A 27,446-nucleotide genomic window follows, 5' to 3' on the forward strand; every position below is an offset into this window, starting at 1 on the left:
AAAAATAAAAGAAGCGGAGAGACAAAGAGGGTAACCAAGGGAGAAAGATGGAAGAGAGGGAAGGAGGACAAGACCCACCACACTCAGCTACAGGAAAGCAATTAATAATTTACATCATCTGTCACTGTACGCTCCACTGGACCACTCAACAAACAGCACCCGTAATTTAAGGCAAAACACACACCCACACACTTCCACATACACACACTCTCTCTCTCTCTCACAGACACACACACACACACGCAGGAAATAAAAGCATGCGTGCCAAGACCTGGAATGCACTCGCCTGCCACGCGACTCACCGGCGCAGCCTTGAGGCCGGGCCGAGATGAAGCCTAGCTGGAGCCTTAGCGGGCCCCCTTACACTTGCGGTCCGGCTTAGTAGAAGCTAGCTCCTGGCGGCCCTGCCTTTTGTCTTGGCGGCAGCCATGTTAAATTCATGCCGTGTGTATGTCACTGCTAGCTAGTGCCTGACGGTAAATATTTGATACATTCCCATCCGTCTGAGGAACTCCCCTAAGCATACGATTAGAGCTGCCTGTCTGTCGGGGTAAGGGTGGAGTTGTTGGAGGGCGGCGTGTGTGCGTGTGTGTGTGTGTGTGGGGGGGGGGGGGGGGGCGTGGTTACCGCCGCCATGATAAATTTACAATGTTTGTTTTCGGAGTAAAAAAAATGTGTAAATGGTTGCTCGGACAGTCATAATTGCTTTCAAATTGCAAACAGTCCGTCATCGAGGAAAAAAACAGTTGGAGTGGTGATGTTTTAAAGAAACTTGAAAATTTGCCATTTCGTTTGTGTTGTAGTATATGCTGCTGCTTTTCATGCAGTCGGCGCAGGCTCAATTCCCGGCTAGTGCTCCAATTCCCTTAGACGGTTAAGCCTGAATGAAAGTCCAGCAAAAAACCTGCGAGAGACTCACTGTGATGACCCCTGACAAGACAACTTGCAGCAATATAAAGTATCAAAACCAAAGTGATTTTTCAGAAAGAACAGCAATAGCCTTAAAAGACTTGCTGAAAAGCTAACGTGCTACCAGTTACACACGTAAAACAAAATGCTAAACGTATGGTTTACATGAAAGACCTTTGCACACACATATATGCACATACATATACACATACATATATACATATGTGTGGTTTAGGAATGCCAAAGGAACATTTGATGCCTTTTTAAGGCCATTTGATTATTCTGGAATTTAAATCTATGTTTAATCCCCCCGGCGGGGCAGCGCTATCTACAAGGTCAGCCTCAGATGTTGGGAACATTTCAATTTCACACTTGGTCTGTCGTAAAATAGCGACATGTCCTTCATCTTGAACACACCCTCACGGAAAAGAGAAGGGGCAAGCGTTCCCATCAGTCAGCCTCAGTTGAGACACCTGAGCCAAAAGTTTCAAACTAACAAAAAACAGGGTTGGACAAATATTGCCAGGGCGAAGATATGCCCAATGGACAAAGCTACTATAACCAATGGGCTACTGTGGGTGGGTGAAGCTAAAGCCTGTGGGCAAAGCTAAGGCCGCTGGGCAAAGCTAGAGACGGGAGGCAAAGCTGAAGCCTGTGGGAAAAGCTATTGCCGGCGGGCAAAGGTACTGCCTGTGGGTGAAAATACAACTGGCGGGCGAAGCTACGGCCAGTGGGCAAAACTAAAGCCAATGGGAGAAGCAACGGCAGTGGGTAAAGCTACGGCCGGCGCGTGGAAATACAGACGGTGGGTGAAGCTGTGGCCGGTGGGCCACATACAGTACGGCTGGTGGGCGAAGTTCCGGCCGCTGGGCAAAGCTACGGCCAGTGGGGCACGCACAAACCGGGGACAAAGATAGGGATGGTGGATGAAGCTACGTCCGGTTGTTGGAGCTCGGTTGGCAAAGCTACTGCTGGTGGGCCAAAATAGGAACGGTAGACGAGTCCGCACCCGGTGGGGCACATACAGCCAGTGGACAAAATGACAGCCGGTGTGCGAGGCCACGGCCGGTGGGCAAATCAACAAGCTGCAAAGCTCCGGACAGTTGTCAAAGGTCTGTCCGGTAGGCAAAGCTCCGGCTGGTGGGAAATGCGACGGGCGGTGGGCATCCTACGACCGGCCAAATAGAAACGGAGTATTGAATGAAGACCAGTCAAAGGCGTGAAAAGATGTGTTGACTCACAACTCGCCTTGCGTGTCCACATCGAGTCAGTTAACAAAATCGATAACCATGCGCGTGTGTATGTGAGGAGTGTGTGAGTGACCTGTGTATGCAGGTGTGTGTGTGTGAAAGAGAGAGACTTGTTCCCTCTTCCTCACATCAATTATTGAGGTGTCAGGACACACCAAGCGCTCTAGGGGAGTTCAAAGTTCAAGAGACCGGGACTCTGAAGGGCTTTCATGGGGCATTAGTGTCCCTCATCTTAAGCACACTTATATTCACACACTATCCAGTGGAGATTCACTCCGTAGTGTGTTATCATAATCTCCCTGAATACACACATTACAATACTACCCTTTTTTTCTTGCGCCTATTTCCTGCTAGGTATTTGACGTATTGACAAAATAGTAGCGGATCTCAAAATCCCTGATCAGGGGCTTTAAAATAAGGCCAACTCGATATAGTTTGCTGCACATTTATATTAGCAACTTGTCTCAGTGTCTTATTGTATTATTTGTGTGGCAAGAAGTCTTGCTTACACACATGAACAAAATTGTTGACAGTCGAAGCAACGCATTTTTCCTCACAGCCTTGGACCAGCCAAGTATCAGAGCAGCCCAAGTCAAGGTATCATTTAATGTCTATTCACAAACTTCAGTTGGAAACCAGTTCAGAATGATGTATAAATATTTAATCCCCGCATGTATACACATAGCGTTAGCATTTCTAAACTTGAATGCAGAAGGGTTTGGTTTTCAGTTTCCTATTAAAAGTCAATCCAATCTTGAGATCTTTCTGCTTTAGGGGCCCTTCTTGACATTGGTCTATGGGATTGGACATCCCACCATCCTCTGACGCCCTCCAGGGCCATGAACCACCAATTTGGAGCAAAATAAAGTCTGCAGGAGTGAATTGTTTTTTTCTTGTGGTGCAGCGGCGGCAGCAGCAGCATCGACCACATTTATACGCTCGCGTCAAGCGCGCGTCGGACTCGAAGAGCAGCTAAAGTCGCTCAGAGCGGCCTCTCGGCTCCCCGGACACCTGACCGACTCGGATCACTTGTTCCGCAGTAGCGCTCCGCACCTCCGAGGGCTTCTGAACGCTCAGAACCCGCTGACTACCACCCTCCTCCCCGCTCACCCCCGCAACCTCACATGAAAGGCCATGAGTTGGCTACGCAACTTTTAGCGCACCTCCTCTTCAGTTTTCGCCAGGCCCGAGAGGACCTCGCTCACCCGTACTTCACCGCCGACCCCGCGGCCCAACTTCCCTTCCTCCTCCACCACCACCGCTGGCTGCATTAAAGGCAAAGGGGTGGCTGATGCGTGTACCGTTATGGGGTGGACGGGGGTGCGAGTGGTGGGCGGCCCAGCAGCGCCTGCCCGTGTCTGGGCCCGCCTCATGAAATATTGACGGGCAAGTGTCCCTTCCAGGAGCGAGGAGGGGGAGGGTGGGTGGTGGTGGGGAAGGGGGCGTAAGCGGGTTCAACATTAATATTTCAGACTGCAATCTCCTGCTTGACAAACTCCCCCGCGTGATTGGCTAAAAAGCTCGCAGTGCCTAGCAAGCAGCTGCCCCACCCCTCCATCCCCCCCTCCAACCATCCATTCTGTTTTTCTGCTTACACCTCTCAATCTCACCACTCCGAAATTTGCGGAGGCGGCGAGGGGAGGCTGAAGCTGCCGAGCGACGGGGGTACTGGCAGGGGCGTCGTCCGTGTGGGTAGGTAATTAATTACGGCCAGTGATTTTTGGCAGCGGAGATCCCCGTGCTCGGCCGGCCTGAAGCCTCCGGGGGGTGCAGCCGGTGGGTCCCCTTGAATGAAGTGGCATCCATTTTTTATGAAGAGCAGGTTATCCTATTTAGTCAGATTAAAACAGGCGGGTGTGGGGGGGGGGGGGGGGTTCAGTGGGGAAGAAGGAAATAGGAAGGCGGACAAGAAAAAGAATTTTCCTCCATCATCCCATTTGGCCCTCTCCTCCTTGCTCTTTTACTTTACGCTAAAGCTTCACTCAAAAACAACCCTCCCCTCCCTTCGTTTTCCCATCAGACCCATCTAGGCGCCCGTCCGCTTCCCCATTAACCTGGTTATGCTCGCAGAGTGCTTCACTGACCCCTTGCCAGGTGCGCCCTAACCGCCCCCCCATACACACCTTCCATTTCCTTCATCTATTTCTTCTGAATCATTTCAGACCTTTTTCCTGCTGAGCTTTTATCTCGTTGTTGCTTGGTTTTAACTCCTGGATGGTGGGGGGTGGTGAACCTGTGGCTGCCGTCTGATTGATTTCAGAATGCTCCTGAGCAAGCCACACTTTTTGGCAAAGACGTGACGGGAGAGCAGAAAATCGAACGAGTCAACTTGGCCGGTTTGCAAGTGAACTCACTTGAGACATGCTCTCAAGTGTCAATGCATCATGGACCGGTTGTCTGAACTGCGTACGTCCAAATTTAGAGAACCGAATTTGGAGTGAGTTTTGGGCGGATGTGTTCGGCACCCCTCAAATACATACACTTTAACCAGGGTACACACACTTGCCAAAACTGGTGAGTTTTCAGGCATCTTGAGGCTTCCAAAAACTTCAATTTCACTCAGGTTTCAATAGGATGAATTCCCTCACAGGAGTACGCCTAGAGTAAATACGAGCCCTGGAATTTGCGATAAAATGGTAACTTCAAACCAGATTGGCCGACTTCCTGTTCACTTCTGGAAGCTTGAACTGCTTCAACTGAATTCTGTGTTCACACTTGTCATGTTTGGTCCGGTGAAAACCAACTCTAGGGCAGTCCATCATCTGACCTACTAATGTCCACCAAACCACTTGAAGATGCGGTCTTGGTCAAATTGCAAGTGATCACCAGTGCAGTTCAGTTCATAGCCACTTAAGTGTAAACACTGCATAGCAGACCAAACAGCAAACGTAATTAGAAGTCTGTGTTCACACAGGTTTCGTTCGATTAACCCTTCGAGCGTCGGGTGATTTTTCACCCGCACGATTTTTTTATTGTGACGTTTTGTATTGGGAAACTAAAGAAGACAACTTCCAATTTGGCATACAATGGTGTACTTTTACACAAGTGGATGAAAACTGCATTTTATCCTGATTATTATATCGGGTTAAATGTACTCGACGTTAGTGATGGTGTTACTAATTTTAACGTTGGTGTTCTAGGGTTAAAACGAAGTCTGCGGCCAGAGATGGTCTCAGTCACCTTGGTGGACTCTGGTGCACTTCGGTTCATAATTTTGGTGTAGGATGTCTGAACCATCCTCTCCTGGTGACATATCTCTGTCTGGACTCGATAAAAAGTGTGAACACACCCTTAGACTTCATCCCACAAGGATAAATGCTTAAAGACCAGCATTTGGGATGACTTACCCTCCTCTGGGCAGTGTCTGCAGAAGTGTGAGGGACACATGAAATATACAAGTGTAGTCCTAGTGGAGAACGCCTCAAAACCCTGAGCAAAAAAAAATAAAAAAATAAAAATCCACATCCCCAGCCTAAAAGCTAGAGAAATTAATAACAGTTCACTTCCACCGCACCATTTGGGAGGTTGACGAAACCCTCCCGTGCAACTAGGAGCTGCTTTTCCGAAAGTGACATCAACTTTGGATGAGTCATGACGATGATGAGGTCATCATATACACGGCGGAGGATAAAACAGGATTCAGACATAGGGTAAAATAAAAGTCACTCAGTCAGAAGAAAAAAAAATCAGCCTTGGAACCTGATCTCACCCGTTGACATTTATGGAATTGCTGCTAGCCAACAGTTTTCCTTGTCTGTTGTCCCAAATTTTAAATGCAGTGTTACATAGGATGGGCGCAAACCTGTACATCCACTTTTCATGTACTCGGGACAAGGTCAATCATACCAAACATGGATTTTTATGTAGAAGCATCTAGTTCTTTACCATACCTCTGTAATACAGTATGTTGCTTTGTCTTCCACTTCCACTTCCAATTCCATCACTTTATACTTGATTTTGTTTGTAAATCAAGCCCCAAATACGGCGGAGGTTTCTATCATAACAGGATGCAAGAAAAGGTCTCGGGGATGACACATGCCTGGAATTGAACAGGAAGTCAGCCGTTTTGGTTTGAAGCAACCATTTTTCTGCATATTCCAAGGCTCGTCCTCCTAGGGAATCCAGCCAAATGAGCCCCAATCGGTATCGTAGACAGATGGACAACACTAAATTGCCAAGCGTTTTTGCCATATGGCAGCAAAAATGGACGGAGCGTCGCGTCCAAGTTTGACTTGAGCTTGTTTCGACTGGTTTTTATTTGGTCTTATCCATGCCCACATCCTCCCTCAGTTCCCCCCGTGTCTTTGTCTTCTCCTACCTGTCCGCCGTCATCACGCCGTGGGAGGCTTCTGTTAAATGATGCAAGAGGCGGCGGACAGAATTGTAACATGGCAAAGCCAATGGCACGTAAAAAGAAAAAGCGCACAAAAAAGCGGCGCGCAGCAGCGCGAAACATCCTCCTGGGGTTAGAGGTGGAGGAGAGTGCTGGTTGCAGAAGAAGAAGACAAATGGAGATACTTGAGGGAGCGTTTCAGCGCTTGAGGCAAAAGGTCGCGTCTGCGACGGCAGGCCGCAGAGCTAACGTTTGGAGCGCCGCCGCTCGACTGAGCTTTACGAAGTATTAAGCTACAGTACATTATTTAACACTTATCGAACAGGACGTTTATTGTCTTTACGGCTGGATTCACGGGGCTGTAAAGTATTTGCAGCTACTTTCATAGCACTAAACTAACCCACACACTTATGCAAGTGCATAACGAGTCATAAAAGTGCGTAATAACACCTAAGGCAACAAAAATGACTATATGAATCTTACTTCGAATCATGAAATTTGGTAGGTGTCGAACATGAGTAGACCCACCCCAAAAATCTCAACAAGCCATGCTAGAAAAGACAGGAAGTCAGACAATTTGCTTTGAGGCCATCAGCCCTCGAAGCCAGTTTCATTTAGAAAAATGCAATTTGGAAGGCAGGTCTATCATGACGAGACCCACACAAACTTCTCAGGAATCCATGCGTGAAAAGACGCGGGAAGTCTTCTATTTTGGTTTGAATTTGCCATTTTAGGGTCGTTTTAGCCATTTCCAGATGATTGGCTCCATAGAATTTGGGGATAATTCAGCCTCAGTTTCACCTATTTTCATTTTGGCCATTTCCAGGTCAGTAGCGGTCCAGTTTATGTTGTGGTTCTTCTTTGAAAATCCAGCTCCTGATGCCTTTTTTTGTCCATTTCGAAACATGACATTTAGTAGACGTTTCTGTCTTGAGTAGACTCACAAAAAGTCTCAAGAACCCATACTCGCAAAGACACAGAAAGTCAGTCATTTGGGGTTCGAAGCGGCGACTTCTGGGTCAATTTGGCCATGCTTGTCCGAGACCTTTTGTCCGACTGCTACCAAATTTGAACCACGTATACTGCACGAATAGCTGAAAACCCCATTTTACCGGCAAGGCAGTCTTGTTCCTCCACTTGGGTCATGTGATGGTTGTGGTCCTCCTGAGGAATGGAGTGAAAAGAGAGAGAGGACAAATAGCCCGGCAAGAATATGAGAGAAAACAAACAAAACACTTCGCCGTGACCCCAAAACTGCAAGCAAAGCTGCTCTCACACACACACACACACATGCGTGCGCACACATACGCGTACACACTTTGGTCTCCCAGGGTAACAGAAATCATGGCTGTGTTAGCGCTCTGAGTTCAGCCATGCAGATGATGTAAGGAAGTAGCTCAGCCACACACACACACACACACACGCATACACGTTGAGTCGTGTTTTTAAAGGACATGGCCGGTGGGACAGTCAGTGAGCGAGAATCAATGAGGAGGCCGCCATTCCCCGAGCGTCCACGACCAAGCGCTACACGCACTCCTTTGTGTGTCTTATTATATAAATGTGCGGGTGTGTGTGAGAGAGAGTCATCACGCACAGCTTTTTTGTGTTCAGTTTTACACAATGGACACACTTGTTAATTAATGAATGGCCTCGAATGTGATTTCATTTTTGGGCTTCTAAAATAACTGAGCGAGCTCTTGCATGTTGTGATGCGGGCCTGGCAAAAGAGGAGCACAGGTCCCCCAAGACGTGTCATTGGAGTGCACACGTGGATGGAAAAAGCAACAAAACACTCAGTGACATACAGTACTTGAGTGGTCATTGCACATAATGGACCCCGCCTCTTTGTATGTCCCATTGGGGGGACTCACTTGCAATGCACTTTTGTGGGGGGGGGGGGGGGTATGGATGTATAGTAGTTAACTATTATTATGTTTACTTTTATGATTTATTTTTGAAAATATTTGCTTTTTAATTTTTTTAATCATTTATTTTCATGTTATATTTTTTAGATGTATTAACACTTCTTATTTTAAGGCTACTCAAAAAATATACTATTTACTAAACGTGTATTATTTTATTACAACAACTGAATGATAGGGTTTTCTTCTTTTTATGAAATAATAAGCAGTGGCTTAGTGTAATACATTAAATACTGTAATCAGCATTTATTTTGTAATATTGATTCTTTTTGTATTGATCCTAACCCAATTCACACATTGTTACCATCCAGTAACATTAATAATAGCTATTATAAGAACAGATGTTTACCATTTTTCTATCATTATAATTATAGCAGGCATTGTATTTCTCTTGTCTTGAAATATCTAATAAATCAATTATAATGACACTGCAATAATTTAGTCATTTAAAAAAATGTGTTCTCATTTTGATTTGTTAGTGTATACTTCAAAAATAAATAAAACAACCATGAGCATATTTATTTTGCATCATTCTGATATCATTTTTGTTCTTATAAGAGTGTATTTGGCTGTCACTAGGTAGAGTATCAGGAAAAAGCAGTGTAGGAAAGATTTTTTTTTTGTCTTTTTCTAGTGTGTAGCAGATAAGTCCATTAATGCTGTGCCTCTCCCCCACCAAGCAAGCAACACACACACTGTACACTCTCTGCCTTCCTCTGAATTATGGATGGAGGGGCCCCTTGTTTTTCTGCCTGCGCTCGGCCCCGCGTCCACTCAGTGCACTCTACTGTACACGCACGCTTCTTATTCCGACACGGAGCGGGCAGGACTGGGGGGGGGGGGGAGTATTGGGGGGGGCTTCGGGCTTGGTGAGGCCTTCCCTGGTCAGATCGATGCTGATAAAGTTTGGCGCGTGGCCGGAAAAAACTTTCGGGCCCGAAACCTGACGGGAACATTTTGGCTCTGAACGGAAGATTTTTTTTTTCCTCTGTGATGGAATTTAACCAGAGCAGGATGCTAGTACAATAGTAGTATGTGTGATCACATCATCCCGGTGAAGCAGCGTGTGGTTTAGGGTTCTTTTTGAATGTCTAAGTAACATAATGAACAATTAGGACTGAAATATTAATGAAACTAATGAATCTTTGTTGTCATGAAGATTATTCAAAGTTTGGGATCACAATGTTTAGTACTAGTTACCGGAAACATATGACCATAAAGTATCAGTTTAAGTAACTGTAAACAATTGTATTTTTATTGTGATTGAAATTTTAAAAATCAGATAAAAATTTGACATTGAAATAAAATAAGATGGAAAAAATAAAATGCATTTAAGTTTTCTAGAAAATTCCTCAACAGCCTCCTTCTAATGAGCAGCGCTGATAACGAGCCGCCCGCCGCCTCCATAATTAGTCTCATTAGGAAATCTCTCAAAGTATTTCTATTAGCTTAATTAGCACACACGCGCGCTCGTATTAGCCCTCAAGTCCCCGTAGACGCGACCACAAACTAACGCAGACAAGATAATACCGATACTTTTAAAACACTAAATGCCGCCGTGTACGTGTATTTCCAAAGGGAATAATCACTTATGTCAAGTGCATACTAAAATGTATGTAGATATTTAGGTTGTTAGGCATTCATATGGACACTTATTACTCACACGTTACGATAGAAGAGCCAACGATTTCTTGTGTGTCCTATTTAATGTCTTCAGTTAAATGCAATGTGAGGCGTTCAATGTGGGGCCAGCAACTCACTAGCTTACTCATGAAATATTGTTTGTATAGGTAGTAATGCGCAATCTCCGTAAACGAAGCAACTGTTTGGTGGAAAGGAAGGAAGGAAACACTGAACAAAGTGAAGGAAAGAAAGAGGAACGTCCCAAAAAAATGAAACGATGGAACAGAACAAAGGACCATAACAGAGGAACATAACATGGAAACGAAACAAAAGAACATAACGTATGAACAGAACAGAAAGGGAACAAATTCGTGGCTATGGAACACAAAGGAACGTCACGAAAACATTTACCAAGAAACCTCCAGTCACAATGTAACCATGTAACATAACTAAGGGAAGGAATGTAACAAATGAATCTAATGTATGGATGTCAAAAAGGACCTTAACACAGGAAAGTAATAAAGGAATATAACGAAAGAACATATTGATGACGCAGCAATGGAATTGAACAAAGGAACTCAATAAAAGGTCAAAAAGGATAGGAACGATGGAATCAAACAGTGGAAGGGAAGAATCGAAGGAATGTACAAACTCATCAATGGTGGTTGGTTGGCTTGTTCATGAACATGAACACACAAAAACTGCTGCCAAGAATTTCCACCGACAAAAGAACGTAGAAAGGAAATGAAGGAATACTGAATGATGGAACGTAACAATGGATTTCCACCGGCGAAGGAACTTCATTATGGAATGTACCAAAGAAAGAGCAATGGATCATGACTAAGGACTACGGTGTTGAAACAGACCAATTGTGTGAATTAACAGAAGGAACGGAACGATAGGACATCACGTAGGAATGTAACGAAGGAACACGAACAAATAGGACAATGGTGTCAGCTAGCAAAGGAACTAACCAACAAAGGATAATCAAATTTGACAAGCAGTTTTGGTTAGTTGGTTCGTTTATTGTCACACACTGAAAGCAATTCTCTGTCTACAGTCAATCACTCTGCATTTTTCTCACTTTTGTTAGCCTTGGCGGAAGTCTACGGCTTGATGACCGTTTGGTCATTTTCATCACCGATCAATTCGGACTCTTCCGTCCGAGTCAGATTGAAATATCTTCACTTTTTGACACTCTTTGCAGTGTTTCTCAGCCCAGCCAGGGGCTTCATTAGAGACATCTGGAGGCCGACCCCAGCAGCCCGGGGGCACTCGGGTGGAGGGAGGTGGTAGATGTATGTGGGGGGGGTCCGTACAGAACCCGCCGCCCATCTTTCGGCTGGAGATGGGCCAGGCTCCCCTGGGGCGACCGACCTCCTGCTTCTCCAACGGGCCAGCGAGGGAAAAAAAGAAAAAACTCAACAACGTTTCTCCTTTGAACATCCTCCTCCTCTGTCTCTTCTCTTCTTCCTCTGTGGACCCTAATGAATGATTCATTTAACCCCTCCACCACCTCCACTACCACCACCACTACTACCACCCAACTCAGGAGCCTCGTCCGCAACAAAAGGGGAGCAACAAACGCCCCCGATTTGCACCACCCGGCCAATTAAAGGCAGTGTTTGACAAATGATTTTACACAGGCGCGGTATGTTGACTCGCCTAATGAGGGTAAGACGGCGGAAAAACGAGCAGAGAAAAAAGGCCCTGGGATAAAAAATCAATTACGGGACTTTATTATCTGGGAAGAGGCCTTAATTGAATGGGATAATTGGTGGTGACGCCAAAGAGCTAATTGCCTTGATGCAACCAAATGTCTCTCGTAAGAAAATGAAGGCAAATCTCAGGACGCCTATTTTTCAAAGTCTCGGACTCCTTGTGAAGAAAGCGCTTTTTGATTGGTCGCTCTTTAACTCATGGGAAATAGAACGTTGCTGACAAGGAGAAGAAGGAGAGGAGGAAGAGGAAGCGGGTAAAACAAACAAAAACACCCGCTCCCTGTCTCCCCACTCAGCATGAGATCAGCTTTATGAATATTTCATGCAATTATGAAACACACAAAAAGAAACACAGCGTAAAAGTAAAGAACATGAGGTGGGGTGAAGAAGAATTATGAGCGTAAAAACGTATAGCGATGCTTTAGCCTTGAACATACAGAATGTGCGCTAAAAGTGTCATGAAATATTCACGCGTAAAAAGCACGCCGTCCCGGGAAAGGGAATGTGCTTGTCCCCTGAAGGTTGGAGGTCACACTGAACTTCCTCCTCAGGCCTTTACTTGTTTTTGCTTGATGTTCGATACCTTTCTACCTTCATTTTGTTTCCCTCCTAGATGATACCAGATGACCAAACGTTGCAATTTCATCGAAGAACTGTTGTTCGAGGTAAAACCTAAAAAAAAAATGAAGCAAAACATTGCCAAATCCAAAGTGGGTGTTCAATTGACTGGTGTGGTTTTCCCGTGTTCAGGCAATTCGATGTCTGCCTCTGCGCAACGCGACAATCGGCGCTGTTTTCTAAATTCAGATCATGACTGGTGCCAACGTCAACAGTGGTGACCCTGGCTTTTGACACAAAATGGGATGCAAGCGGCTGCAATTACACCTGCGAAATGGTTATTGAAGCTGCTGTGTCCAAAGTGAGCGTTCATGAGGCTTCTTTGGTGACGATTGCTTTCAGCTCAAAGGGACATAGCTGAGTAATGGGAGTTCAAGTAATGTTTTGCCTAACTCTTATCATGACATTCGGGGTTCAGGTCTTGGGGATCAACTTCTGTTAACGCCAAACAGCTTCCGGATTGATACGTTTGATGGAGATTTATTTCCTGTAATTTACCGAGAACCAATCCAGGGTGCGGTCTGCCTTCTGACCAAAGTCATCGGGGATACTGTAGATTCCAAACCAATGGTGATTGACGCCAGCCGAGAATGGTAACAGTCCTGCAGACTACACCTACTTCTTGTTCTCCTCATAATAGGTCCGGCATAACCATTACCCATCGGAAACTCATCAATGCAGTGGCTATTTTTAGCATTTCGTGTGTAGCTTTCAAGGAATGGTAGTGAACCACCAAGCTCGGGAATTCTACATCATGATGACCTTGAAACTTAGGGAGCAATGTTGTACACTAGACCTTTCTCTGGATCCAGCCCTGCAGGTGACCCTTTCTTATTCCACCTCCTGCCAGGTTAAGCCAATCCTTGAATTCTAGTGACTTTTACCAGCCCTGGAGGTGGATGCAGATGTGGATGTGGTGACGGTATTGTCTGATTTTCCAGAAACTTTAGCCACCTAGCTCAGGAATCTTACATGCTGACGAATTAGAAACTTCAGAAGCAACAGCGTGCACCATTTGATTACTTTTGCCTGGATCTATCACTGCAGACAACCCCTACATTTCCCTTTTAGCAAGGCCAGGCAACCCCTTGGTTCTCGTGATTCTCACCTGTCAGAAACTCACCAACTTCTCATAGTTTTGGTCAACAAGCTCAGCAAATTCTACATCCTGTCATGCTAGAAAGTCGAAGAAAGAGGAAAAAAATGGATTCCCTCGCTGATCAGAAGACACGGGTGACATTTTCATTCTCTCTGCAAAGATGCTTCTTCTTGTTCCATCTTTGCAGACGCTTGGCAAGAACATCTGAGCGACTCAGGAGACACAAAATGTCTGCCCGAAGATGCATCCGCCAAGCCAAGTGGCAGCACTTCAAGTCAAGTCCTCCACAACTGCTATCCTACTTAATCACAATGCCAGGACGGGGCTGTGGCATCTTCAAGTTTGAAAGCCCACTGGTGGTAGCGCAGGCGCCCGGACCACCCGGGAACTTAAAGGACATATTAAAAATGAAAGGAAAAGTAATAGAAGTCCCTAATTTGTTTGGATTTGTTTGACGTCCTTCGTGATTGATGTGTGTTTTTCTGCCTTTTTGATCAGCGATTACCCAGGATAAATAATTGACGGTGCTAAAAAGTTAATCGCCACTCCTGCTGGTAAAGGGTTTGACGGGCGTGAAAGGACGGTCCTCGCCGCTTTGGGAGGGGAAGAAAAAATATTGAGAGGTGTTCCCCCCCTCATCTAATTGGTACTTAAACGCCTGCGTCAAGCCAAACTGTTGCTATCATAAGAAATTGATGAATTAACCGAGTGAGAGTCTGTCGGACGGCAGAGAGAGCGGGAGAGGGTTCTGAATCTTTTAAGAGGATAACTTACTTGGGCAAAACAGCTGTTTATGCATTATTTGTGCGGCAGGCCATTTACCGCCGTTTAGGATGAAAACCTCGGGTTTCCGCGGCGTGCAGGAGTTGCCCGCGGGGGACGCACGCTGAGGAGGAATTTTCGGGTGGGACCGTCCGTCACTGATGAGCAAGGATGAAAAATTTATCGGCCGGTCGTTTTGGTTTTAAAGACTGGGAGATGTCGGCCTGTCAGTCTGAGAGCGTTCGTTTAAGTGACAAACAGGCCAGAAGGGGATTCGGGTCAGAGGGGGTTGGGCCCAGGAGGGGGTCCGAGGTATTTGTTAGCTGTCCAAGAGCTAATTTAAGTTCAATTTAGTTGTTTTTATAGCACGGTGCTGCATTGAAGGCCTCAAATTGACAGAATCACTACAGCTGTATTCAATTTTTGGTTTATTTTTATGTTGTGATTGATTAACAATCACACAGCTGGTCGCGTTGGCCCATGAACAAACAACAGAATCTATTTGAGTCATGGAATGCTGATATAATTATTTTAGCAACAGAAATGTAAAGTGACCCATACTGGGGGAGGGGTGCGAGCCATACTGTACCATACTCATACCACATTGTTCATTAACCTTTAAAGTTTCAACTTCTGGAATTTTTTCTTTTACGGATAAATATTGTGTGGCCTTGTCAGATGTCTCTGCTTTGATTATACACTAAATCAAAGCGAATTTTTGCTACAGCTCTTGACAGTATTGAGTCTCTATTATGATTCACACATTTATGAATGGAATTAGCATTAGCATAATCCGTCCCTTCAACTCACTTAATCAAACATGATGTGTGGGTTCAGATGTGTGTTTCTTCCCTGCTGTCACCTGTCCTCTCCTGCGCTGTCATCCCATAGACTTGTTGCCGCAGCAACCGCCTCAGGCGCTAGACACGTTGCCAAATGTCAAGCTAGCGGCTGATGCTGATAGTTCCCGACGGCCACTTTTTGTCACCCGTTTGTTCACCTAAAGCGACCATGGCGGTATGTCATACAGATACGCTAGAGAAAACCACACACACACGCTTGAGATATGCTACTAGGTAGGTAGCAAGCTAGCCATTATTGAGGGTTATTTTAAGATGGGTAGGAAGCAAACTAGCAGAGCTGGGTGCTCTGCCTATGTGACGGACCGGTCCGTCTATCCGTCACTGACGGACGTCCGTTTTGCTGATGATTGACGAATGACGGGAAAAATTTTCAAATAGATGGACTAAGCATAGTCGCTGAAATCTGACACTGAAATCTCAGAAAAAAAAAATCTAACATCCGTATATACACGTACGGGATGCAGTGCAGCCAAGAGAAACGCTACAAAATGAACACTTAAGACCCTTGTAACTTGTTGTAAATTAATGAATACAATTTCATGGGACAAATATTAGAATTTAGGTTGTAAATTTAGGTCACTGCCTGATTGTGTTTAGGCTAGCAGAGAAGGCATTGCTGGCAATGAATCCCGTAGCCTACTATAAGTTGGTAGCTTGGTAGCTGGCTAGCAAGCCAGATCGAAGAAAGATGCGTACTTGGTAAGTACAAACAGAGCAACGACTGTACCAAGTTAGCTACTGTACATATTGTAGCTTAGAATATGGTAGATAAGTAGATGGCTAAGTACGTAGCTGCCTAGCTGCTAGCTCAAAGACTTCATTATGCACCAGAGCACTTTTACTCTTAAGATAGCAAGAAAGATGTATAGATAGATAGAGAGAGAGAGAGAGAGAGAGACAGATAGAGGTATGATGATTATAGCAGATATATTCTGGTGCGTTTAAGGGGAAGAAGGTGGAGTGGTGTTGGGGGGGCGGGGCGCTGAAATGGTAATGTGCTTTAAATGTCAGAGGAAAGGTACGCTTCTCATCAACCTTTGGTCACCCGTCCGCTTTGAATATTCTTATTGGCGTCATGTATTAGTAATGAGAGTTGAAAAGTAAGTCAAATTTAACCTTCACCGTACCCGCGGAAACTATGAATATTAACGAGGGCCATTATGTGTACCTGATCTGAAAGATTCTTAACCCCCGCCTGCCGCCGTTTGCCAGGATACCTCACTCATGTCCTATTCAGGACTGTAGATGGTGCACTTGTACATCCCATACTGTAGGGGGCGCTGATTTATTTATTTTCTTTAAAGATAGCGGCGCCATTTCCATTTGACTTTCCAGTGAAATTTCTGTCAATGCTCATGGTCGTTTGTCTGCATGTGCCCTGCAATTGACTGGTGACCAGTCCAGCGTGGATCACGCTTCTCTTGCTAAAAGTAATCTCCATTGGCTCCATTTATTCGCCACCTTAATGAGGGCAAACAGTGTGGAAAATGGATGGTTGACACTCCAGGGTAGTATCCCGCTTCTCTCACCAGAAGTTGGTTGTGGTAGACTTCAGCTCTCTGCTACCCTGAAAAGGATAAGCAGGACAGAAAATGAATGGATTGATGAATGAACGCTCAAGGTGCACCCGCTTCTATCGCCGTAAGTTGGCTCAGGTAAACTGGATGACGGTCCAGGGTGTTCCCCACTTCTATCGGTTAGCCCCAAAATGAAGTTTTGGGAGTCAATGTCCAATTTGCTTGCATGTGTTTCTACTCCTTCTGAGAATGAGGACAAATGAAAGTGGGACAAAACATTTTTGTGTGAGTATTATGTAGAAATGTGGCTAATGAGAGATGGTTTCATTTGGAAGAAAGGTGGGATGACGATTTTGGCTGCCAACTCTCTGGCCAAAATAAATAAAATACCATTGCGAGCGTCAAAGGATTCGGACGCCGCAAGGAAGACGCAACTCAACCAACTGCCGCAACAGCGATCTCGAACCTCGTTCGGCCTGCGTCTGTCACCCCCGCTGTGTCTCCTCATCTCTGACATCATGGCTGTTTAGCATGCACAGACACCGTTAGCACAGATCAGGCCAAAGTGGGACGAGATGGAAGGGGGCGGGGGGTTATGTGCGTGGGGGTGTGCTTCCTTCCTGGATTAAGGCTTGATCAAGGCGCCATCAACACACTCTCTCTCACTCCCAACTTCCCCAAGAGAGGCCCAGAAGGGGGGTGGGTTGTTTTTTTCGGGGGGTGTCTACCCGCGATGGTGGACAACAAAGACAAGAGGATATGTTTGCTTCCCGCTTACTGTCACTTCAGATGTTGCAACCGGGGAAAACTGTCAGACTCTGACGTGCCTCCTGACTGTTGCGGCATGTTTATTTGCTGTGTTTATAACCCTGTTTATTTTCTAACCCTGTTTCCACCAGGGGGTGCGGTTCACGTAGAGATCCTTCCAAATGCATCCGAGCCGAAACCGTAAATCAGAAGAATGGGCGGCTGATGTGAGTTTCAGGTGTTCTGGCATTTGCGGGAAAATCTTAGACAATAGCAGACTCACAAAAAAGGGCCCGGTCGACTTTGGCCTTGCGGTCTATTTCAGTATTGGCAACTCTTTCAAGAAAAATGAAAGGGTGACACTTTTCAGGATCTGTTCTCCGGGGAATTGAGAACTGAAGCAGCCTTTCCAGTGAAAGGTGGAAGTCTAGGCACGTGGTGGAAAGGTGAGCGCCAGCTTGTGTCCAATGTCTGAGATCATTGACTCTTTAGTAGCTTAGTTTATTGATTTGCAGGGATTTGGAGCACAGCTTGTCTCATTAGCACCGGATAAAGTCCTAATCCTTCTCCCCCACCCCCAACCTGCAGTGTAGGCTCACTCTGCTTGGCCACCCCTGGGATCCACTACTAAGTTGATCCCAGGCTAACGGTGTACGTAGCTTTAGAAACATGATGTCACACGTCTTATTGCCAGTAGTCTCTTGAGGCTTATAGGACCACCGTCTAAGTCTTGGACTCTAAGACCATTTGGTCTTCAGTTCTTGGTGGAGAACACCCCACAACCACAGACATCCCGCTTTTAACGCAGAAGGACAGATAAAGTGAGTGTTAAGTCTTATGCATCACACCCGCGTCCTGGAAAAACTGTATTCCGTAGTGTTGCCATTACGCATTTGTGTTTGCCACGTTCAATAATTGTCTGAAAGTGCATCTTTGGCTGCGGCTCTCCTTGCCCACATGTGATGGCATCACAGTATCTTAATTGTTCCATTTTTTTGCCCACTCCACTCAAGTGGCGGCGTAATTTTGGCTCGTGACAAGCAAAAAAAAAAAAAAAAAAGAAGCTAAGGCTCTTAACTTGCGATGCCGTGAACGATGAACCGCAATGTAGCGGGCAAATGTAGCGGGCAAACGCTGGATACAGAAGTTGCGGGGCATGGGTGGCTCATTAACTTCCCGAGTAGCGCTTCTCGCGACAACTGTCAATCATTCTCTCGGAGTTCTCCTCGGACCCTCCTTCCAACTCCTCTCTCGGCCCTCCGCTAGCCGAAAGCGATCGATACCGGCTGAAGGTGGGAGGTTGGCTCACAATGATGGCGGAGGCCGATCGATAGACGCCTCCTTCAAAGCTTCTCTCTCTCTCTCCCAGACGAGCTGGGAAGCCAGAGGAGAACGTGAGGAGAAGGCCCAGATGAGCTGGGGCTTTTTTCTTCCGTTTTTTTTTTTTTTTTTTTTTTTTCTCGGGGTCACCAAAGGGGGGACATGTGGGTTGAAAGACGGATGTGACGAGGGCGTCACAGTTGCAGAGCGAGCCAACGAGCATAAAACGGTGGAGTCGTGATTAGCGCCTCTGCCTCGCCGTGAGGAGCTCTGGGTTTGAACCTTGTCCCTCACCTGTAATCGTTATTTCGGATAAGCGCTATAGAAAAAAGATGGAGGGATGCTTGGTGTTATGTTAATATTAAAGAAGTCAATTGTTGAAATAATTGATTGGAATATTATTATTATTAATTAACATCTAACTACAATCTAAAATCAATTTAAAAAATAAGTACTACAAAACATTATTCCAATATTCTTTTCAGATGTTATTTCTGAGTTGTACAGTTTGTTAAATGTACATCTCCTTCAGTTACATGGTAAATACATCGGTAAGTGAATTGTTTTACAAAAATATCACACCGACAATTATAGTGATGGAAATTAAAAAAATATACAAAACCAATTTATGCATAGTTCATTATAGATTTGAATAATTAAAAAGATCATTGTAACAATGTTGGCATAATTGGCCTTTTAAAACAAAAATATGGATCCGATTCATACACAATTCTAATTAGGAAATCAGATTCAGTTAATTTCAATCACGGGCATTTTGTGAAAATAACCTTAAAATATTTGTTGTAATTCAACAACACAATTCAACATAAAATATGATATACAAAAGAATGTATCCATATAAGTTTAAAAATGTGCAAACGATAAGAATGAATAAATGATTCACTGTAATTGTAAATAGGAGAAACAATGATCTTTTTTTTTTTAATTCTTTCTAATCAATTAGTACATCGTATTGGCCTTATTCATGAAGTGCAGTAATATCTTTTTTTTCCAATTCTATTTTAATTGATTTCTTATCATTTACATTTGCATCTGTAGTACAATTTACAATGTGTCCAATTTCCTTCGGATGAGTTTAATGAAGTACAGTCTTAATGAGGAAATAATGTCTGAAATATTTGTAAGGCTAAACAATTTCCATTAACAACTGTGAGCTCCCTCTAGGGATTGTCATGCTCGGCATCAAACGCCATCAATTTTAATGAATCAAAGAAAAGACGGCGTGAAACAATCTCACCTTATTATCGAATGCTGCGGCGTTTCGTTCGGCATTTGGAAGGGGGGCCGGATATCTCGCGCCCTCTCCCCGCTAATTTGAGCGCAGGCTCGAGGACGCTGGCTGGCTGGCTGGCTGGCGTGCGTGCTGGGCTTTAATACAAATCATGTTTCAATCGTTACTTGAAGACCTTAAAGCTCACGGGAGGGCCCCGCGTAATGAGGCCTGCTGGGATTTCAATCACTTTTTTTACATCTGCTGGAAAAATGCAGGAAAACAGAGAGAAAGCCAATGTCCGCTACAGACAAACAGCCCCCCATTTATCGGCTTGGAGACAAATTTGACATGAGCTATTTTCTTGTTTAAAATGAATGAAAAATCTCACTAAATACAAGTCAAATACTCAAAGAATCCAAAATATGTACAGAACAAAAATACACCAAAAAACGGTGTCCCCCAAGGATAGATTGTTGATTGTGATAGCTAGCTAGCTAGCTCTGAGCCCACATAAAAGAACTTTCTGACTCAAGGTGTTGACCATGTTTCAGCACAGCGTCCACATTTGATCTGTGGATGCTTTTATTTGGTTGGGCGAGCAACACAAATAAAATCAAACGCAAATGTGAATATCAAACTGGCGCGTTTGCCCGAGCCGCCTTTGAAGGCTCCTGGCGGCACTTCGCCAGGGAGCCCCGGAATGCGGCGGAGGAGGATTGAAGTTGAAATCCACCTCGGCGCGTCCCCCGCCGAGCCCAAACATCCCAAGCGGACTCGAGCTTCTCGCTCGGATGCCGTTTTGTTTGTCTGCCAACTACAGGACACTGCATCAACATACTCCACGCTCTCCGCTTTGCTGCCCTCAGTCTCCTCTTGGATAATATTTGTGCCCTTACCAGTAGCCAAAAATAATGCTAATGTTAGTATTAACCTCAGCTCTGGAGTGGAAACAAATTGACTCAACAGTCGCCACTTTGCTGTATTTTGGCCTCAGTCTCCTCTTGGATAAAAGTTGTCTTCTAACAACAGCCAAATGCCTCAAAGTAAATACAACCTTGCAAGAGCAGATACAATTAAAACGCTTTACTGTTGGATTCTGCTGGATTGTAGGCCAAATCTTAACTTTACAGCACTTTGCCCACAGTCTCCTCTCAGATGAAATTATTTCAAAGTAAAGGCACTCTGTCGGCTGACGTGCAGATGTACGGACGTATGTAGTATGATTGATTTTTGTCATCATATTTTAGGATAAGCGAAGAGAAATGACCAAAATAAATGCTACTTTGCCTACCCTGTTGCTGCAGTATGATTCCCCACTTAACTGCTCTTTGCCCACAGTCTCCTCTTGGCAACAATTTTAACAACCGCATGACACAAAGTCACTACAAAATAAAATACCAAAACATTTTACTCCACTGGCTACACCACCATGCTCACAATTGTTCACCCCAGTTGCAGTATGATACTCCATCGTCTCCACTTTGCCACACTTTGCCCTTAGTCTCCTCTTGGATGAAATGTCCGTACGTACTATGGCACGAAGTAACGCACAACATAGAAATACAAAAGCAAGTGTGAGCAAACCGCCTTGGATGTGGAAGCTGCAGCATTATACCTGACACTTTCCTGCCTTAAAAAAAGGCACTGGAGCTTCCTTGGCGGAGGTAACAGCCACCAAAGTGAGTGAGTCAGTGAAGGGATCACAGGCTTCCGAGACTCTCCACTGACATTGATGAGTGACAGCTAACCTCCCTCAGTGCTCTTTATTGATCGCGCCTGTGTGTGTGTGTGTGGGTGTGCGTGTGTGTGTCACTTGGGGTTCAGAGGTTATTAATACACTTTCCAGTGACCCTTGCATGAACTCCGTGTTGTGCTCAGCGGGTCTGAGTGCCACCGTGTGAATTTCATATCAGTGCATTTCCTCAAATAATAGAACCCCCCCCCCCAACCCCTCCGCTCGAGTCCATGCTGTGTCCGCTTCAGACAGTTATACGCCTCCCTCAAATGGATGCCTCCCTCCTACCTTCAGCAATTATTAGTATTATCTAAAAATGGCTAATTGGGCCTAAATTTGGACATTTTTGTTGTCAGCCTTCTTTGGTATAATCCCATGAAAGGATAATCAAAGATTTACAAAAATATGAGGGGTTTACTGACTTTTTGTGAGACAATGTATAATCCTGTGGACTGTGGTGGAAAGTGACAAAGTACAAATACTTTGTTACTGCACTAGTTTTTTTCAAGTATCTGTACTTGAGTAATTTTCTGGCGACTTTGCACTTTTACTTTTTCACCTCTGTGTGTATTTGGTGAGCACGTGCAGATGTGTCTGCATTCTGCCAGTCGCGAACACTGCGCAGATGCTGACACTCTTTGGCCATCTGGAGTACTGCATGCCAACTGCATGTAGAATCACAATGTTCGTTTAATACAACTAACATTCTAAAACGAGCAAGAAGCAGACTTTGATTATTATTTAAAAATGAAACTGTACATACATTATAAATGAAAATTTTAAAAATCGTTAAAAATGAGGTACAAATGTTCAACTTGGAGTATAAATAAAATTACAAAACTATTCAATAAACATTTCAGTAAATTGAATGAAATCCTAAATAAAAATCCAAATCACTTTCTTGTGCACATGTTCAACTGAATCTGACTTCCTTTATGAGAAGCAGCTCTCTGTCTGCAGCAGGGTGTAGTACCTGTATTTCTCCACTACATCAGCAGAGGGAGCCATTGTACAGACAGGAACTCTACGAGCTGCCAAACTGTCACTGACAACCGATAGTAAAAAAAGAAAAAAAAACAAAAAGACTGACTCTGTGTGATGAGCCCCATGTGACAGGATTCCACTAATAAGGCAGTTGATGAAATATTGAGTTTTGGACTAACACGTGCGCTATGGCTCCTTGTCCTGTTGTCCCCCCAAGGCCGTCATCATGACCCCGACTTGTTGAGGGCCTCCATCCATCCATCCACTGGCTCATTTCCACTTTGGCCCAGTGTGGGAAAAAAATTTGGCTTCAATGTGCAAGGCGCTCACTAACCTTTAACGACCGCCTTCCTGTTTCCTGGCGGCAACCACTAAATTTAAACCCCACTTGCCCCTTTAACCCCTTGCCATGGATCACACACTGCACCAAAACGCCCGCCCCACTTTTATCAATCATACAGTGTATTTGCATGTTATGCTTTTTTGGGTATAAAATGTACTTAATCTTGACAATGTAGTTGTAGCTGTATACCACATTCAGTGCTTGGGATGAAAGAATACATCAAGAACATGACCTTAGGAAAAAGCAAAAAATGTCAACGTAAAATCCCAAATACAATAAAACAGAATCAAAAGTTAATATCACAAAATATAAGATATGAATCATAATCATAATAATGATAATATGTATGGAATGAATTTTGCACAGTTGACGCCTATAGCAAAACTGGTTGCTTGCAGCAGTATTTGCAGTATTTTCTGGTGCGTGGCTGGTAATGTAGGTCAAGCTTGTGAGTTGGGAACCCGGTGAGAGAGCAAGTCAGTGATTTCCATTGTGCATCCTGTGCGAGAGGATGCAGCGAGAGGAAGCGATTGAATAATTCAGCATATTTCCTGAGCCGTAATGGCTCGCTGCCGCTGATGGCACTGCCGCGAGGTTAAGTGCTGCGTCCTGGTGCATCCGGACGGACGTCCGTCCGTCCATTCGTCTTTTAGGGGTCCAAAAAAAATTACATGACAATTAGGAGTGTAACCAAAACCACTTTGAATTGAAAAATCACTTGGGATCTAACAGATGCGAGTCCATCGAATCAAACTGAGCCGAATCGTCCATATATCGGTAAGGTATATGAAGATACGTATTGAATCATCGAGGGGCCCAAATCAGCCCCAATCGGAAGCAGGTTGTTGACACAAAATTGCGACGCTTTTTTGCCTCTGCCTCTTAATGTGCGTTGGTCAAAGTTTGCCGATCACTTCAAGGATTTGCCCCGAAAAATGTGGTACAAATGGCACATTTTTTCAAGTGTGTTTGTTTCCACGCGATGTTGCCATCTGTTTCCCTTGCACAAGAAACACAAAGCACAAGAGTCTCGACTGAGCTCTTAAAGGGGGTGGGAACATGCTGCGAGCAGATGCTTTATCGCTGTCCTTGAACGTAGCAGCTGCATGCTTGAACACAAGCCAACAACTCTGACGGACATTCCGCGTTTGACTTTTCGTTTCATTCCGAAAGGATCGTCTCCTGAAAAAAAACAACAAAAAAGGAGGAATGGTCGGGAGGGGATGCGTTTGAATTCCAGAGGGGAGTTGTTGTTGTTGTCATACCAGCAGCAGGAACAGGAAGCGAGTTGAAACTTCTCGCTTGACCGCCTGACCCCTGCAGATAACATTCCCATCCTACCCCCCCCCCCCCCCCCCCCCCCCTCCTCGGTCACCCACCCTCCATCCCTGCATCCTCCTCCCTGTGAAACTTCTTTCTCCTGCTGACTTGTACATTTTTGTGTGTTCTGGCAATTCATCAAATGTCATTGCCTTGCTGAGCCCAGATGCAATGACCAAAATACAATAAATATCATTAATCAATCTAGCATCACTCATCTGTCTAGTACACAAGGTTCTAATTTAGTAGCAATCTGATCAAATCTGTAGGATGAGCTCATCTTTGTCTAAAATGGCCGCTTCAAACCAAAATAGCTGAATTTCTGTGTCTGTTCCAGCATTGCTTCTTGGGGACATTTTGTGGGTCTACTCATGATAGATATGGCTACCAAATTTCACATTGCTGAGTGAAATTGTCTTCAGGGGAAGAATTTTCAAAAATTCCAGCAGTACGGTACCAACCAAAATGATTCAAAAATGGCCACTTGGAACCAAAATGGCGGATTTCCTGTGTCTTTTGGGGCATGGCTTCTTCATGTCACAGTGCTAAATTAAACTGGCTTCTGAATTGACGCGAGTACGCAAGTGACTTGGAAATAGCCCAAAACTCAGCTTCAAACCAAATTAGCAGAATGTCTATGTATTTTCCTGCATGGCTTCTTGAGACTTTTTTTGTGTGCCTACTTAATATGGACATGTCTACCAAATAATATGCTTCTAAGTGAAACTGGTCCAGGGGTACCCATTTGCCCCTAAAATGGTCACTTCAAACCAAACAGTACACTTCCTGTGCATTTTGGACATGACTTCTTTTAGCCTTTTTTTTTTTTTCAGAAGATAGATATTCTTACCACATTTTATGTTTCTAAGTGTTACTGGTTTCAGGCCCTGATTTTTTTTCAATGGTTTGCAACATACATGGAAAATGCAAAATGGCCAGAAAGGGGCGTTTAAACCAAAAGGTTCCTCGTCCTCTGCATTGTCAGGCAAGGCTTCTTAAGGCTTTTTTGTGGATCTCCTCATCGTTGACTTGCCTACCAAATTTCATATTGCTGAGTGAAACTGACTTCAGGGGCTGAATTATCTTTTTTTTTTATTATGGGACTCTGCCAACTGGGAAATAGCCAAAACGACCCTTAAAATGGTCACTGCCAACCAAATGTGTTTTCTAACACGAGACAGTCTCAAGACTTTCTTGTGAAACCTACCAAATTTCATGCTATTCAGTGAAAGTGGCTGGAAAGACTCCTGAGATCTAAATTCTAAATTTTCCCATTTTCCCGCCTCCCGGGATGCCGACGTGTCGCCCACCCTGAACTCTGACCCCTGGTTCATTTGGACCGGTACTCTGTGTTGACAGCTGTAAACAACAAAAAATCGGAGTAAACATCCCGGGGTAGCGCCTTGATTGATTGACAGTTGTATAGGCGTTTGACGGGCAGCTGGTTTTGTCTCGGGGAGGGGGACTCCCAAGGGGGACAAGAAGATGGGTAGGGAGGGGTCCTTTGCTTTGACAGAGGGGTCAAAGGCTGGTTGTCTGCCACTTTGGAGGGCAGGAAGAGTGTCTTTTGGGGGCCCTCGGCACACATTCTTCAATAATCACTCCGCAAACAAGATGAACGCTCACATCTTCAAGTGTTGACGCAGTTGACCGCGACTGCTATCCAAAACAGCAGCACCTACCAAGACCTTCAGTTTTTATTTGAGTTCATGTGTTTTTTTATTAACTGTAAAATGTTGTTTCCGTATTTTATCTACGAGTGACTCTATTCTAAAAATAAGAAGCACTTGTGAGTCCCCTCTGTGAAAAATACAGTGAAGACCAAATTTAGTGATTGAGTAACTTTCTCGACTGTTTGATGTATAGCCCTTTGTAGTTTCTTTTCAACAAACTCAAATGTGTTTTTTTTCGTAACATAGTACGACAATTGTTAATCGCCTCACTTCATGACTCCATCCTTGCAATTTCACAACAATGGGTTTTTTTTCATCCATACAAAACACACACGGATGCTGGTTGATGTTTGGAAAGCTCCTTTTTATTGGATTGTCGTCAGCAGCCACACGGAATAGCCGGAAAAACAACAAAACCAAAATACAAACAACAAGCACACTCGTAATCTCATACTGTACTCCATGGTGACGAGTAACCTGGAAATAAATAACCAAATACACCACATTGGCAAAGAAACGTGTACTGTTCATGTGTCATAAGAATAATCCTAATAATAAAATTCAACTTTTAGATAGATTTCTACATATATTTTGTTCCATATACTCTTCTTAAATTTCTTTACAACAAACAAACAAGATGCCAATTGTGTACCGAAAGCATGTGTAGTGGTTATACTGTACTATGCGAAGTGGGGGGTGGGCAACCTAAGGTGAATGGGCAATATGCTGCATCCCCCCCCACCCTGAGAGCATTTGATCCAGCCCACCATGCGAAAAAGAACAACTAAAAAAACATCAAAGAAACTGTTATTCCACCAACACAAAATTTCATAATTCATAATAAAACTGCTTTATTTATTTTGAATCCTTAAATATAGCCCTTGGAGGACTGAAATGGCCCCTGATTGGAAAAAGGTCGCCCACCCCAGCTGTAGCTCACGAGCTAACGTTAGCCGCAAACCAAAACTTGAAATTGAAAATGAAAAATCCCCCGTTACATAATCTATGTGATCCATACAACGTGAAAGAAAGAAATATAAAATATAACACGTACCTCTACACACACATCCAAGAATAAATTCAAGTTTCGTTTTTATTCAAATAAAAGGATCTTCTCAAAAATGAGCAGCCGCATGACAGTTCAAAGTGGTCTTTGTGACGACTTTGCATATTTGTTTTCCCCATTGCCTATTCTTGCCAGAATTTAGTAGGATTTGCTGGGGGAAAAATGCAATGTAATTAGTAGAAAAACATTTTTCAAGGGGTTACTTGAAAAAGCGTGTATTAGGGCCACAGCAAATAATAATTTCAAATATATGAAAAAAGTTGTCACAAAGATGTATAATTACCAGAAAAGTTTAAAAAAAAAAAAAAAAAAAAAGACAAGAAAAGTGCGGATACTTTTTTACGAGAATTATGAAAATAATATGAGAATAAACGGTAAGTTTACAATTATTACAAGGTCGAATT

The 27,446-nt window shown here is 44.3% G+C and overlaps 1 long non-coding RNA gene across 3 annotated transcripts in view; it reads left to right on the top strand.

Annotated features, from left to right (window-relative positions):
* Positions 1–27,446, top strand: part of LOC147133818 (uncharacterized) — a 67,887-nt gene that overhangs the window by 11,718 nt on the left and 28,723 nt on the right. Inside the window, exon 4 of one of the 3 annotated variants that reach the window (XR_015090307.1) lies at positions 13,666–13,898. The exons of the other annotated variants lie outside the window; for them this stretch is intronic. This is a non-coding gene — a long non-coding RNA (uncharacterized LOC147133818). Of the gene's footprint in view, positions 1–13,665; positions 13,899–27,446 lie in introns of those variants that run through there. 3 annotated transcript variants of the gene reach the window in all.

Source organism: Filicampus tigris, chromosome 17 (assembly GCF_054856515.1).
Source record: "Filicampus tigris isolate MCC_2025a chromosome 17, RoL_Ftig_1.0, whole genome shotgun sequence".
Taxonomy (NCBI): Eukaryota; Metazoa; Chordata; class Actinopteri; order Syngnathiformes; family Syngnathidae; genus Filicampus; species Filicampus tigris.